The 15,102-nt window shown below is 43.2% G+C and overlaps 1 pseudogene; it reads right to left on the bottom strand.

Moving 5' to 3' along the window:
- Positions 1-9,481: 9,481 nt before the first annotated feature.
- Positions 9,482-9,599, bottom strand: LOC124617328 (annotated as a pseudogene).
- Between the last annotated feature and the right edge of the window lie 5,503 nt (positions 9,600-15,102).

Genomic DNA, 15,102 nt, shown 5'->3' with positions numbered 1-15,102 from the left:
CTTTAAGTTTTCCTGAGTTTTTGCAAGTTGCTTAACCGAATCGGTAGATGCAACTGAGTCAATTTTAGCCCACAAGGTCTCATGATTTTCATGAACAATGGTTTGCAGTTCTTTTATGGCTGCTTCGTGATTGTGTAATGCATTTTCATGCCGCGAAAAAATAGGTTGAAAATGCTCACAAATTTGTGTTTTTACGTCATTACAGACTTTCTGACATTTCGATTCAATGTTATGTAACTCAGTAGTTAAATCTTCACGTGTTTGTTCAAGTGTGGTGTCTAACTTTTGAAGATTTTGTCCCATTGCGTCTAACTGTTCCTGTGTTTGTCTCTGGTGTTGTTCCATTGTGTCTAACTTTTTAAGATTTTGTTCCACTGTGTCTAACTTTTTGAGATTTTGTCCCATTTGTCTCTGATTTTGTTCCATTTGTTGCATTAATTGCAATAATAATGTATTAGTGTCTGGAATCTGTTTCTCTACGCTTTTCGGCAGTGCATTTGCACCGGCAACATTCACATTTTGACAAGCAGAAAATGTGTCTTGACTTATTTGAGAAAACGGTGATGACCCAAAACCTGAATCTACAGTATTTGCGAAATTGTGTCCTGTCATTTCGGATTCCTGAGGCGAGCTGTTGCCAACCGATCGATCGATAATGCTTCCCTGTTCACTACCTGTTTCACTGTCTACAGCATTGTTTGCAGCCCGCTCCATTTCCCTATGCACAATTACCAAATTACTACTTTGAATGTCTGTTAATTCATTACTCTGCGGCGCTAACACACTGCTTTCGTCTTCACCGTCATTTCTCAGTTTACTTTGGAGCCTAGTATTACGTTTTTCACACGCCATTATTGTCACAGTATTTCACACGAGAACACAGAAAAACACAATTTGAAGATCAAAACTAAGAGAACACATTAACATAGCACTGAAAATAATATCTATTTAATTGCAGCTGCGAAATACTTGGTGCAAATCTACATGCATGCCACAACTGTTTTACTGTACAACAATGAAAGACTGCAACTACAAAGGAGATTATCTCTACAATTACGCGCTAGCAATAAACAATAGCTACACTAATTACACAAACTACAAGAAAAAAAAAATCAGAAGATTCCAGTGAGGTATCCTAGGCCAAGGGTCGACATATGAAACGTCCCCTTTGAACAATTATACATGACTGTGCTTAAACTGACACACAATATTTTGTTAGCGCAACGCAGTCTGACTTTCAATAATCCCTACAAAAGAATGGCCCTGACTAACATTAAACTATACCTTTCACAAATCACTTACCTCACAAAAATCTTCGCTGCTCAAGCTACTGCAATACAGCGAGCGCCACTACTGCCAGCTAAATAAAAGATTCAAACTATGGAAGGCACTAACTACTGATAGGGATAGTTAGCAAATCAAAGATATTAATAGAGAACAAACAATGTATTTACCTTGATATCATCATATATAAATATAGCAGTTCATGACAAATTTCAAAACTCCGCCATCTCTCTCCCCACATCCACAACTGCTGGCGGCTCACCTCCAACTGCGCAACGCTCTGTTCACATCCAGCTGCCTAACACTACAATGGCGAGAATTACAACAATGCAAAGCAGCCACAGACTGCACACTGCACAGCCAGTGATTTTCATACAGAGACGGCGTTACCAATAAAAAAACCTAAACAGTCTACTTACACTGTCAACCGATCCCTCGTTTTTGACAAGTTGTGTCACGAATTTCTTTTTCCTCAGATCCATTTTGCTACTCGATGTACCCACATAATCCTTAGCATTCTCCTATAGAACATTTCTGAACCTTCTGCTCTCTTCTTTTCAATTCCGGATAAGACTATGGTCCAGACAAATACGTTCATAAAAGATTTTCTCAGGCTTAAATTTATATCAGGTGTTAACAATTTCCTCCTTTCAGAAATGGTTTTCTTGCTGTAGCCAGTCTACATTTGATATCCTCTGTACTTCAACGATCAGCAGTAATTAGGCTGCCCAAGTATCAAAACTCAACTACTACTCTTAGGCCCTCTACACTGTCTGTTTTAATATGACTACATTTCATCATCTTTGCTTCATATTTTTTGAGTTTCGTCTTATAACCACCTTTCAGGACACTTACTATTCCATTCAACTGTTTTTTCAAGTCCCTTGCTGTCTCTGACAGAATTAGAGTCATTAGTCAACATCACATTTTTTATTTCTTCCCTGTGGTCTTTCATTCGTTTTTCAAATGTCTCCTTTGTTTCCTTCATTGCCTCTTCAATACACAGACCGAATAGCATCGAGGCTACAACGCTGTTTCACTCCATTCTCAACCACAGTTCACTTTCAAGTGCTTCGACTCTCATAACTGCATTCAGATCTCTGATGAGCTGTTAATTCGCTCTTTTTTCTGCTACTTTCAGAATTTTAAAATGTGTAGTCCAGTCAAAGTGCCAGCTACTATAAATGAAGATATGCCTTTCTTTAACCTATCTGCCAAAATAAATCATAGGTTCTCCAGAAGCGCAGCAGATATTCCGAAGTCAGCTGCTGTCACTCGTGCACTATTCTGTAAGTAATTCGTGTCAGTATCTTGTAACTATGACTTATTAAATTGTATCACCGTTTACCGTTAATAATAATTTCGGCCTTCATACATAATACTTTTCAGTTGTAGTAAATCTATTTGATTGACGAATCACGTTATGATGAACTTCCTTCCACAACGCATGTATTCTCTCCCTATCTAATCTCAACTTTTTATTATTTTAAGACCTATTTGTAGTTTATTTTCTGCCGGATTTCTTGTTTTCTGAAACTAAAGTGACATTCGTCCACTACCCGTTCAATGTTTTTTGTAGTCTATACATTATTTCCAGAATGAGATTTTCACTGTGCAGCGGAGTGTGCGGTGATATGAATCTTCCTGGCAGATTAAAACTGTGTGCCGGACCGAGACTCGAGCTCGAGACCTTTGCCTTTCCCGGGCCAATGCTCTACCAACTGAGCTACCCAAGCACGACTGACACTCTGTCCGCCCGAGTATTTATTGAGTTACGAAAAAAGTATTTGACTCCTTGAGAGAGGACAAGCTACTCTCTAACATATTTTTCATAAAGATTTTGTCACAACGATAGGAAACTTCTACGAGGCCTCAGAAAGTTAACAGCCTGAGAGGTCGTTGATGGAGCTAAAAGCATGAGGTATTTTTATGGTTCTTAGTTCGTAGAAACGGCATATTTGGAGGCTGAAGGCAAGTGGCGGCGAGCCATCCCGCTGTAAATCTTGCCGGACAGGCCCGCGGCCGCATAGGCGCCGACAGAGCACCCCGTAGTCGAGACGGGTTTCCAGCAGGACAACGTTCGATTTACCTGCATCGGCGCCAGCTGAAAGTTGGGCTGGGGCCGACGGACTGAAGGGACGCGTGTACACGCTGGGGTTGTTAACCGGGCATTGGGGACTGCGCCACCCCTATTAAAAATTTAGAACTTTTCGTGTTCGCCGAAAACTGCAAATGAACCTGTGACCCAGTTCCATCGGCCATCTGGATCGTAGAGGAAACGCTGGCGTCTGTGAAACGTTTAAAGATAGAACCTTTATTACACCTCATAGCTAGGACTAAGTTGCTCGAATGCACAGGCAGTTAAGATAAAGATCTGTAAGATTGTATCGATTCAGTTGTTGCTGTGGGAAGCGACTTCAGAAAAAAACACCTTCTCCCACCACAAAAATTTAAAGAAGTCAGTAATTAAGAGACGTAGGTCTCTTAACTCTTGCGCTGGTTGGTCGAGAGTTTGTTTTGGCGTGTAGAAGGGGAAATTTAGCTCTTCTAAGGCTCTGTGGTTGGCTCAAGACGGAATGGAAGGCGTTGTCGTTCGTGCACTGTGTGGAAACACCGAAATTTTTGTTTATCTGGAGAGGTGCAAGTCACTATGGCTCGGGACTTCGGTCTGCGAGGCACTCTGGCTCTGGACTTTGGTCTGGAAGCAACTTCTGGTCGAAGCTCTTGCAGGTGGGGTTGGTACTTGCGACCTGTCCTAAGACTCACTCAACTTGCGAAAAGTTAGACTGGGGAGCCTGTGGTGAAGTTTTCACTGTGCCGACAGTGTGACTTCAATCGTCTCGGTCCACTCGTTTGCCGAGGGAACACTTATTCGATTTGGTTTACCAGTCTCGACGTTTGGCATCCTTGGGTGCTGTGCCGTATAAGTGAGCCGAATTGGCCCTTGGTACGACCAGCGAATGGGTGTGTCATACACTGAAATCTTCCGTGATTTCAGGCCTCTAGTAGGGAGTAAATTGCGATCCGTCTGCCTGATCGCTAGATCGTTGGATTTTTCTTTCGTGGCGCTATCGACTCACAGGTGCGCCCTTACGACTCGCCACTGCCGCACACGTCACGCCAGATGCAGTTACATCGCTGCACCAACCGAACAGGGTAACGTACTGCTGCTCCGGCCTTGTCTAGGCGTACAAACCCCCAATCGCTACTTGCTCTCAGCTGCACCCGCATAGCCTAATGTAGATTGAACAGTGAAAGTCTACTCAGCGTCAGAACAATTAAAGATCGCGTTACCCACAGTTTTTCAGGGCCAGTGTATTTAACTCACTTTTGCCACCCAAGATCCTTGTCCATTGTGGTCTTAAACCACCTTTTAGTTGTTTCCGATATTCGAAAATAATCTGTTTGAGTTGAATTAGGTCTGTCTATGTTTCTTTTTTTGTATGTTTGTAAAAATAAATGTTGTCAGTAAACTATATTTTGCCTGCCTTTTCAATCAAATCATCACTTTAACATAGTCACCCCAAAGTGTTAACTCTCAATGTGTACGACTCTGCAAGAATATCATGCATTACAGCGTCAGCTTCCAAGAGTAAACACTCCATTTAGCGGACCCTGTCAGAAAAATTTTCGTAACTATTCCATTATTTCCCTGTCAGAAGAATAAAATTTCGTATCGATTCCATTTACCGTACCCTGCCAGGATAACTTTAATTTTATCGTTCCTTGTAAAGCGTTATCTTGCAATTTAGCGTACCGTGCCAGGATTACCTTTTTATGTACAGGGTGTTTCAAAAATGACCGGTATATTTGAAACGGCAATAAAAACTAAACGAGCAGCGATAGAAATACACCGTTTGTTGCAATATGCTTGGGACAACAGTACATTTTCAGGCAGACAAACTTTCGAAATTACAGTAGTTACAATTGTCAACAACAGATGGCGCTGCAAGTGATGTGAAAGACATAGAAGACAACGGAGTCTGTGGGTGCGCCATTCTGTACGTCGTCTTTCTGCTGCAAGCGTGTGCTGTTCACAACGTGCACGTGTGCTGTAGACAACATAGTTTATTCCTTAGAACAGAGGATTTTTCTGGTGTTGGAATTCCACCGCCTAGAACACAGTGTTGTTGCAATAAGACGAAGTTTTCAACGGAGGTTTAATGTAACCAAAGGACCGAAAAGCGATACAATAAAGGATCTGTTTGAAAAATTTCAGCTGACTGGGAACGTGACGGATGAACGTGCTGGAAAGGTAGGACGACGGCGTACAGCAACCACAGAGGGCAACGCGCAGCTAGTGCAGCAGGTGATCCAACAGCGGCCTCAGGTTTCCGCTCGCCGTGTTGCAGCTGCGGTCCAAATGACGCCAACGTCGACGTATCGTCTCATGCGCCAGAGTTTACACCTCTATCCATACAAAATTCAAATGCGGCAACCCCTCAGCGCCGCTACCATTGCTGCACGAGAGACATTCGCTAACCATATAGTGCACAGGATTGATGACGGCGATATGCATGCGGGCAGCAGTTGGTTTACTGACGAAGCTTATTTTTACCTGGACGGCTTCGTCAATAAACAGAACTGGCGCATATGGGGAACCGAAAAGCCCCATGTTGCAGTCCCATCGTCCCTGCATCCTCAAAAAGTACTGGTCTGGGCCGCCATTTCTTCCAAAGGAATCATTGGCCCATTTTTCAGATCCGAAACGATTACTGCATCACGCTATCTGGACATTCTTCGTGAATTTGTGGCGGTACAAACTGCCTTAGACGACACTGCGAACACCTCGTGGTTTATGCAAGATGGTGCCCGGCCACATCGCACGGCCGACGTCTTTAATTTCCTCAATGAATATTTCGATGATCGTGTGATTGCTTTGGGCTATCCGAAACATACAGGAGGCGGCGTGGATTGGCCTCCCTATTCGCCAGACATGAACCGCTGTGACTTCTTTCTGTGGGGACACTTGAAAGTCCAGGTGTATCGCCAGAATCCAGAAACAATTGAACAGCTGAAGCAGTACATCTCATCTGCATGTGAACCCATTCCGCCAGACACGTTGTCAAAGGTTTCGAGTAATTTCATTCAGAGACAACGCCATATTATTGCTACGCATGGTGGGTATGTGGAAAATATCGTACTATAGAGTTTCCCAGACCGCAGCGCCATCTGTTGTTGAAAATTGTAACTACTGTAATTTTGAAAGTTTGTCTGCCTGAAAATGTACTGTTGTCCCAAGCATATTGCAACAAACGGTGTATTTCTATCGCTGCTCGTTTAGTTTTTATTGCCGTTTCAAATATACCGGTCATTTTTGAAACACCCTGTATATAGTTTTCGCTACTTTTCAATTGGCGTCCCCAGCCAGGACCTCTTACTCTATTAAAGTTATCTTGCATCTTTATCACACCAACAATTACGAATGAAAGTACCGTGGCATGGGATACCAAATTAAATTTGTGCCGGTTGCCTGCATATTTAGAATTCTTCGCGCGGCCCGTCAGCTGCTGGAAACCCGGTTCCGCACCATCTGGCGGGAATGGCCAGCCTGTGGGCACCGATACAATAGCGTCGTGCGTGGAGTTAAGAGAGAAACGGAGAGGTGGGCACTCGACCTGATCTGGGAGCGCGCTAGGCACGAACGAACGCTGTCGGCATGAAGAGGAGGAACGGCGCTAAAAACTAAAAGTGCAGACCGTAATACCTCCTGTAAATGCATCTCTACTTTGGTTACGGTAGCTGACACGTGCCGTATTTGTGCTGCGGTCGTCAAATGTCGAAACCGCTTACCAGACGTCCTCCACACGGCCCCTGTAAATCTGAAATCTGAATATTTGCCTGTGGTATGTGTTTGATGGATGCACCTACTTTCCAAAGGGGGGCCAATTTGTTTGCTTGATCGGGTTTGGGAGTTGGGAAAAAAAAATGGTTCAAGTGGCTCTGAGCACTATGGGACTTAACATCTATGGCCATCAGTCCCCTAGAACATAGAACAACTTAAACCTAACTAACTTAAGGACGCCACACAACACCCAGTCATCACGAGGCAGAGATAATCCCTGACCTCGTCGGGAATCGAACCCGGGAACCCGGGCGTGGGAAGCGAGAACGCTACCGCACGACCACGAGCTGCGGACGAGTTTCGAAGTGAAGTAGTTCTTTACATATCCTTATAATCCTGTGATATTTACTTATGCGTTATCCTTTGCTAAGGCGATCATTAATTTTTTTCCGACTGGTCAAGGAAGATTAAGATTAAACTAATTGTTTGTTTAATGAAGAAATACTAAAATCAAATGTAATGTGCTACCTTTTGGATAAACGGGAGAGACATTAACATCGAACTGAATTTTCTGCTTTCAGCACATTGAGTTTTGTTCTCTGGCTTAGATAGTATTAGTATTTAAGTAATGCATTATCCAGAACTTCATTTGATCCTTAAAAAAACTGGAAAACTTTGAAGAAACGCTGTATTTCCTTATCTTCAGACAATTCTGAAGATCGCTCCCATTGAGGGAGTGCGTTTTCTATGTTGTATTAAAAATTTTTGGAAATTTGTGATAAATTCCAATGGGACCAAACTCCTGAGGTCACCGGTCCCTAGGCTAACACATTACTTAATCTAACTTAAACTAACTTAATCTAACTTAACTAACATACGCTAAGGACAACACACACACCCATGCCCGAGGGAAGATTCGAACCTCCAACGGGGGTAGCCGTATGTTGTATTGTGTCTTGTGAGTTTTGTTAAGAGAATTCCTTACGAATGAATAAACAGAACAAGGTCCGACATGTGTGTGTGAATCACGCAGTTCACCGCTCCACCATTTTGAAGTAATGTTTATTGTTTTTTATTTAAATACCAAATCGTTTTAAGTTTTCCGACTGGTATAACTTGTAACTGGACTGAGAATTTATTGGTAGGGAGGATAGAGCATGAGTTCTTGGATGGAGAGTCATCGACAGAAATTGAGTAAATTCAGGGAAATTTAATGAAATGCTGTGTGAAAAATGGTCCAGGAATATCCAGTCCGAGTATTACAGTATTTCAAAGGGATGCCAAGATTGGTTGTAAATGTATCAACTGTATAGTTATGCACTTCAGAAAACGAAGAAATCCAGATTTTATGGATGCAATATCAGTGTTTCACAATTAGAATCAGTCAGTTCATACAAATACCAGGGAATAATTTCTTATAGGGAATGATGGTATAGCTCAGTCGTAGTTAATGTGTGTAGCAGACTTCGGTTCATTTGCAGTGAAAGGAACTGCTTACAAATCACTTGCGCGTCCCCTCACAGAATATTCCACTAATGTATGGGACCAATACGAAACAGAACTAACAAGGGGTACGGAACGTGTACAAATAAGGGCATCCTGAATGGTCATAGGTTTGACTCGAAGCAGAGCGTCAGAAGTAAATCATACGGTGTAAATCTACTTATAAGGGTTAAAGAACCAGCATTAACTGAGTGGTACAGATAAATTCTTCGTCTTTCTAAGTATCGCTCTGGTAGGGACAGTGAAGACATGATCAACGTTATAGCATTCTCAGAGACGTTTAAGCAGTCGTTCTTCCTGCGATTCGTAGGTGACGTGGATGCTGATAACCTCGGCGTTGAGCGCCCCTCATCCATACGAAGCGCGCTCACACACAACACGCAGACACGCACGCGCGCACACACACGCATATACAAACACACACGACTGGAGTGGGTAGAAAGCCTAATACTTAGTACCTTGTCAAGTACCTAGCGCCATGCACTTCACTGTAGTTCAGAGAGTGTATATTTAGAGATGTATAATTCGCATAAAGCCACTACGTCCGTATATTTTAAGTGTATGTGTATGTTTGTAGGGGTACCTTTACAGTCGCACGGTTAGCTACGTTGCAATAAGCAGCCTCAACAGAAGATTGATCGAATTCATTTGTAGAAATCTCATATTTTACTTTTGTGCCATACGGTAATCTGTCTTGTTCTATAACAAGAAATCCGTCTTCAGGCCACGAGTGGCCTACCGGGACCATCCGACTGCCGTGTCATCCTCATTGGAAGATGCAGATAGGAGGGGCGTGGGATCAGCACACCGCTCTCCTGGTCGTTATGATGGTATTCTGGACCGAAGCCGCTACTATTCGGTCGAGTAGCCCCTCGATTGGCATCACGAGGCTGAGTGCACCCCGAAAAATGGCAACAGCGCATGGCGGCCTGGATGGTCATCCATCCAAGTGCCGACCTCGCCCGACAGCGCTTAACTGCGGTGATCTGACGGGAACCGGCGTATCCACTGCGGCAAGGCCGTTGACTGTCTTGTTCTATAGAGGTTAATAATTTGGTATTTTAGAATACGGTTGCTATCCTGACAGCGAGTAGACGTTAGATGCTGAATAGGCAACAACTGGGCTCTCTTACGTCATGTACCGATTCGGAAGTTGTAATAGTGAATGCAAAGAGTTGTACGAACACTTTGCACTTTGTCTGAGGTTCTAATTTCTAGCATTGTTACATCCTTTTGAAACTAATCGTAGGTAGTTAGGTGCAAATTCGATGAATGCTCTCTTTCCGTCTGGAAGGAGACTGAATTTAATTTACAGACAAGAAGAAGAAAAAAGAGGGGTCAGTATAAGTGGATATCGCAAAAACGGACACCTGAAACAGAGATGTTCTAACAGACACACTTTCCATTTCGACTGATTCGTGTTATAAACGCTTTTGTTTGATCTTGTATGTTAATAATATCTCACCGGTTTCTCATCCTTTAAATATCGTATCTGTACCAATGGTCTCCAGATCTCAAGATATTAGTACTTTCATCGTCCATATAAATGACGAACAGTCTTTAGTGTTCAGATGGACAAAAAACCTGGGACTGCGAATTTCTATGCATCTTTGATGTCTTCTGGCACGTACATTGCTGCAACGGCCCGAAGTCAGAATTTACCTGTGCGTAGTTCATCTACACCGTGGCAGATGGATCAATGGCACTATACTACAGATCTTTTCATAAGTCGTGATGAGTGAAAAAAATACTTATGTCGACCAGTACCCGGATATAATCAGCCCTAATCGTTAGGTAAATATAGACCTATCAGCATATTAGCTGCAGTAGCTAAAAGCTTCGAGTACATTACATACGACTGTTTGACGGATTACCTTAATACTTATTATAACTTCCACTGTAAATATCAGCCTCGATAGCACAGAAACTGGATTAATCAAAATGACCGACGATACCAAACATGGTATGTACAGGCATGGACTGACCGCTTTAACGCCAATTGCTTTTAGCAAGGCTTTAGGTAATGTTGATAGAGTGAAGGCGTTCGGGCATGTGACGCGGAGCAGAGACGAATAGGGCATTGTTCTTGCGACGATGCATACCACGAATGGGGAATTCGACAGACATATCAACCTCACTCATGAAGGAAATACACTCCTGGAAATTGAAATAAGAACACCTTGAATTCATTGTCCCAGGAAGGGGAAACTTTATTGACACATTCCTGGGGTCAGATACATCACATGAACACACTGACAGAACCACAGGCACATAGACACAGGCAACAGAGCATGCACAATGTCGGCACTAGTACAGTGTATATCCACCTTTCGCAGCAATGCAGGCTGCTATTCTCCCATGGAGACGATCGTAGAGATGCTGGATGTAGTCCTGTGGAACGGCTTGCCATGCCATTTCCACCTGCCGCCTCAGTTGGACCAGCGTTCGTGCTGGACGTGCAGACCGCGTGAGACGACGCGTCATCCAGTCCCAAACATGCTCAATGGGGGACAGATCCGGAGATCTTGCTGGCCAGGGTAGTTGACTTACACCTTCTAGAGCACGTTGGGTGGCACGGGATACATGCGGACGTGCATTGTCCTTTTGGAACAGCAAGTTCCCTTGCCTGTCTAGGAATGGTAGAACGATGGGTTCGATGACGGTTTGGATGTACCGTGCACTATTCAGTGTCCCCTCGACGATCACCAGTGGTGTACGGCCAGTGTAGGAGATCGCTCCCCACACCATGATGCCGGGTGTTGGCCCTGTGTGCCTCGGTCGTATGCAGTCCTGATTGTGGCCCTCACCTGCACGGCGCCAAACACGCATACGACCATCATTGGCACCAAGGCAGAAGCGACTCTCATCGCTGAAGACGACACGTCTCCATTCGTCCCTCCATTCACGCCTGTCGCGACACCACTGGAGGCGGGCTGCACGATGTTGGGGCGTGAGCGGAAGACGGCCTAACGGTGTGCGGGACCGTAGCCCAGCTTCATGGAGACGGTTGCGAATGGTCCTCGCCGATACCCCAGGAGCAACAGTGTCCCTAATTTGCTGGGAAGTGGCGGTGCGGTCCCCTACGGCACTGCGTAGGATCCTACGGCCTTGGCGTGCATCCGTGCGTCGCTGCGGTCTGGTCCCAGGTCGACGGGCACGTGCACCTTCCGCCGACCACTGGCGACAACATCGATGTACTGTGGAGACCTCACGCCCCACGTGTTGAGCAATTCGGCGGTACGTCCACCCGGCCTCCCGCATGCCCAATATACGCCCTCGCTCAAAGTCCGTCAACTGCACATACGGTTCACGTCCACGCTGTCGCGGCATGCTACCAGTGTTAAAGACTGCGATGGAGCTCCGTATGCCACGGCAAACTGGCTGACACTGACGGCGGCGGTGCACAAATGCTGCGCAGCTAGCGCCATTCGACGGCCAACACCGCGGTTCCTGGTGTGTCCGCTGTGCCGTGCGTGTGATCATTGCTTGTACAGCCCTCTCGCAGTGTCCGGAGCAGTATGGTGGGTCTGACGCACCGGTGTCAATGTGTTCTTATTTGCATTTCCAGGAGTGTATATTACATCTAATGGCAACAAATAGACCTGATCTCTTGACGATTTCCACACTGAACCTCGAGGCACTTGTAGCAACAATCATTAGCCAAGTTCAAATGGCAACTAAAAAAATAGGACTTATACGTTCGGTAAACTAGATCAAAAAGACACCAGTGAGATGTCTCAATGGGGAACTTGTAACATTCAGCACAGGGCAGGAATAAGAAGAGGAACGATGGATAAAGTTTAAAAGAATAATTTTATATTTTTAAGTGAAAGTTCTGCCATTTGACTGTTTAGCCCGTTAATTGTATTGTACGTCATCATTTCGGTGTTTGGCCATTTTCAGGTACCACAATAATGGGCATGCTCAAACGTCTATAAACGTAGTCATCGTCGAACATATTAAACAGCGTTATATAATGTAGCTCTGAAGGTATGCCCATGTTTATTAGACCTCTTTATCCTATATTTAACAACGAAATTCACCAAGCAGCCGTGGAACTTGAGAAGCTATTTTATTTTAGCTACGAAATTTGCAATTCAGTATGTCATCTTCAGGCCCCACATGCACTTCTAAAAAATTATCGATATTGACATGCTGTTTCTTGGTGTCGTGAATTCTCAAGTACTTCCTTCGAAGGCTTGACTTTTCCTTTTTGTTATATGAGCTGTCAACTACTGAAGTTTTGCCTTCGGCGATGACATCGTTTATAGAACTCTGATGATGCCCAACACTGTGGTACGTGAAAATGACCGAAGACCGAAATGAAGACTGCACAGTGAAATAAACAATCTAAATAGCCAAATAGTTGAACTTCTATTTAAAAATTTGGGATAGTTGATTATGTACTTGATATTTGTGTACTCTGAGCTACAGTTCATGATGAGCGGGACCATCTGTCCTACACAGTCACTGTAAAGAAGCTTCTAAAGAAACAGATACTACTGCATAATAAGTGTAAAGGCTAAATGTGCTGAATGAAACGCATTTGGCTGTCAAGAGGGCGGTGCCTGAAACTCTCAATGAAAACCGCTACAGGAAACTGTCAATTCATTTTTCACATAACCGAAAGAAATTATGGCTGTTAGTGGCACCAAAGTTAGCGTCCATTTATTTGCGGATGAAACAGGAACTGAAGTTGAGGGTAGCAGAGCAAAAGGAGAAATATTTGACTCTATTTTTAAATATCCCTTTACAGAGGAAAATTTACGAAAACTGCCCCAATTTAATCTCCGCACCTCACAAGAGATGAGTGAAATAAGTACTGGTGTTAGTGAATTTGAGAAACAGCGGTAATCGTAAGAATTAAACAAAGCTTTAGGACGCAATTGAATTCCTGTCAGACTCTATATTTAATTTGGAGATGAGTTTGCTCCTTTTTTTACTCTAATCTATCGTAGATCCCTCTAAAGAAAACCACGCCCAGCAGCAGTTGGAAGAAGGGTAGTACAAGTGATTTACAAAATTGCCGTCCCATATCTTTCATATCGATTACTTCTACAGTCCTGGAACATATTCTTAGCTCAAATATAATGCGATAACTCGATGCATGATCTTGCCCATGCCAAATAGCATGATTTCCAAAAATCAACAAGCTCTTTTTTCGCATGACATGCCGAAAGCTTTAGAACAAGACAGACAAGTAGATGCAGTATTTCCAGATTTCCGAAAGGCGTTTGACTTAGTACCATATCTCCACTTACTATCCAAAGTACCACCGTATGGAGTATTAAGTTAAATTTCTGACTGGCCTGAGGATTGTTTGGCAGGGAGGATGCAGCAAGTTATCCTGCGTGGACAATCACTGTCAGGTGTAGAAGTAAGTTCGGGTGCGCCCCCAGAAAAATGTACAAGATCCCTTGCTGTCAATGTTGTATGCTAATGACCTAACGGACAATAGTAATAGTAACCTCAGACTTTTCGCAGATGATGCAGTTATCCATAAAGGAGTGCTGGCTGGAAGAATCTGTATAAATGTTCAGTCGGATCTTGACAAGGTTTCACAGCGGTGGAAAGACTGCCACATTGCTTTAAGGGGAGTTAGAAAGGAAACAAAATTATCACACTTTTGAATTTTATCTCATTATAAAATTTTCAACTTTCCGAATACTATGATGTACATATCACTTATAAACTCACATGGGAAGTATTTTATCTTATGTTTTAAATATAATCTACACCTGTTGAAAATATTAGAATTTTTACATGCAGTACTTCAGGATCTAATAAAACCGGTAACTTTTTGTATAGAAGGCTGTGGATTTCTGTGTTATAAAGATTAAATTACGTGTTTATATTGGTAGCACTGTCAAATACAGTATCGCATCGTTTCATAGTACAAACACGCGTTGTATGTCGAAGTGCTAACGTTTTCCCGAGAAAAAGTGACGAATAGATTGGTAAATCTCTCAAAAGGTAAAGTATTACTCCAAAACGAAGTATTTTTAAGAAATGTGGGTTTCATGGTAACAGATTTTCGAATAAAGGGAAACACTGTTTTCAACATGTGGCGTGTGAAGTTAAAGATAATGAAATGTAGGCAAACTCGTCAGTATTTAGAGAAACACCCATTAGTGCTTCGAAGATTGAAATAAAACATTGTGATACGCAGTTTTCTCAAAACGAAAGTGATGTAAATGGTAGGTTAGGTTATATTCTGATAGATTTACACATCCTAACAAGGGTGTTAGGTAAATGTGTGTGTTGTAAAATAGGTGGAGGGCAAGCTAGTTTACATGAAGACTGTGAGGTATCAAATGGACTAGCCAGGAAACTTATCATTATTGTGCCAGTTGTAAATATACTGATTCGTTTTGGAATGCTGATAAATGTAAAGATAATTATCTTGAAGCAAATGTTAGGTGGATTTATGCATTGAGAGCTATTGGTGAAGGACACACTGCAGCAGGAACAACGTGTGCTGTGATGAATATGGTTCAAATGGCTCTGAGCACTATGCGACTTAACTTCTG

This window comes from Schistocerca americana, chromosome 5 (genome assembly GCF_021461395.2).
Source record: "Schistocerca americana isolate TAMUIC-IGC-003095 chromosome 5, iqSchAmer2.1, whole genome shotgun sequence".
In the NCBI taxonomy this organism is placed as follows: domain Eukaryota; kingdom Metazoa; phylum Arthropoda; class Insecta; order Orthoptera; family Acrididae; genus Schistocerca; species Schistocerca americana.
This window is presented reverse-complemented; position numbering and strand designations above follow the sequence as displayed.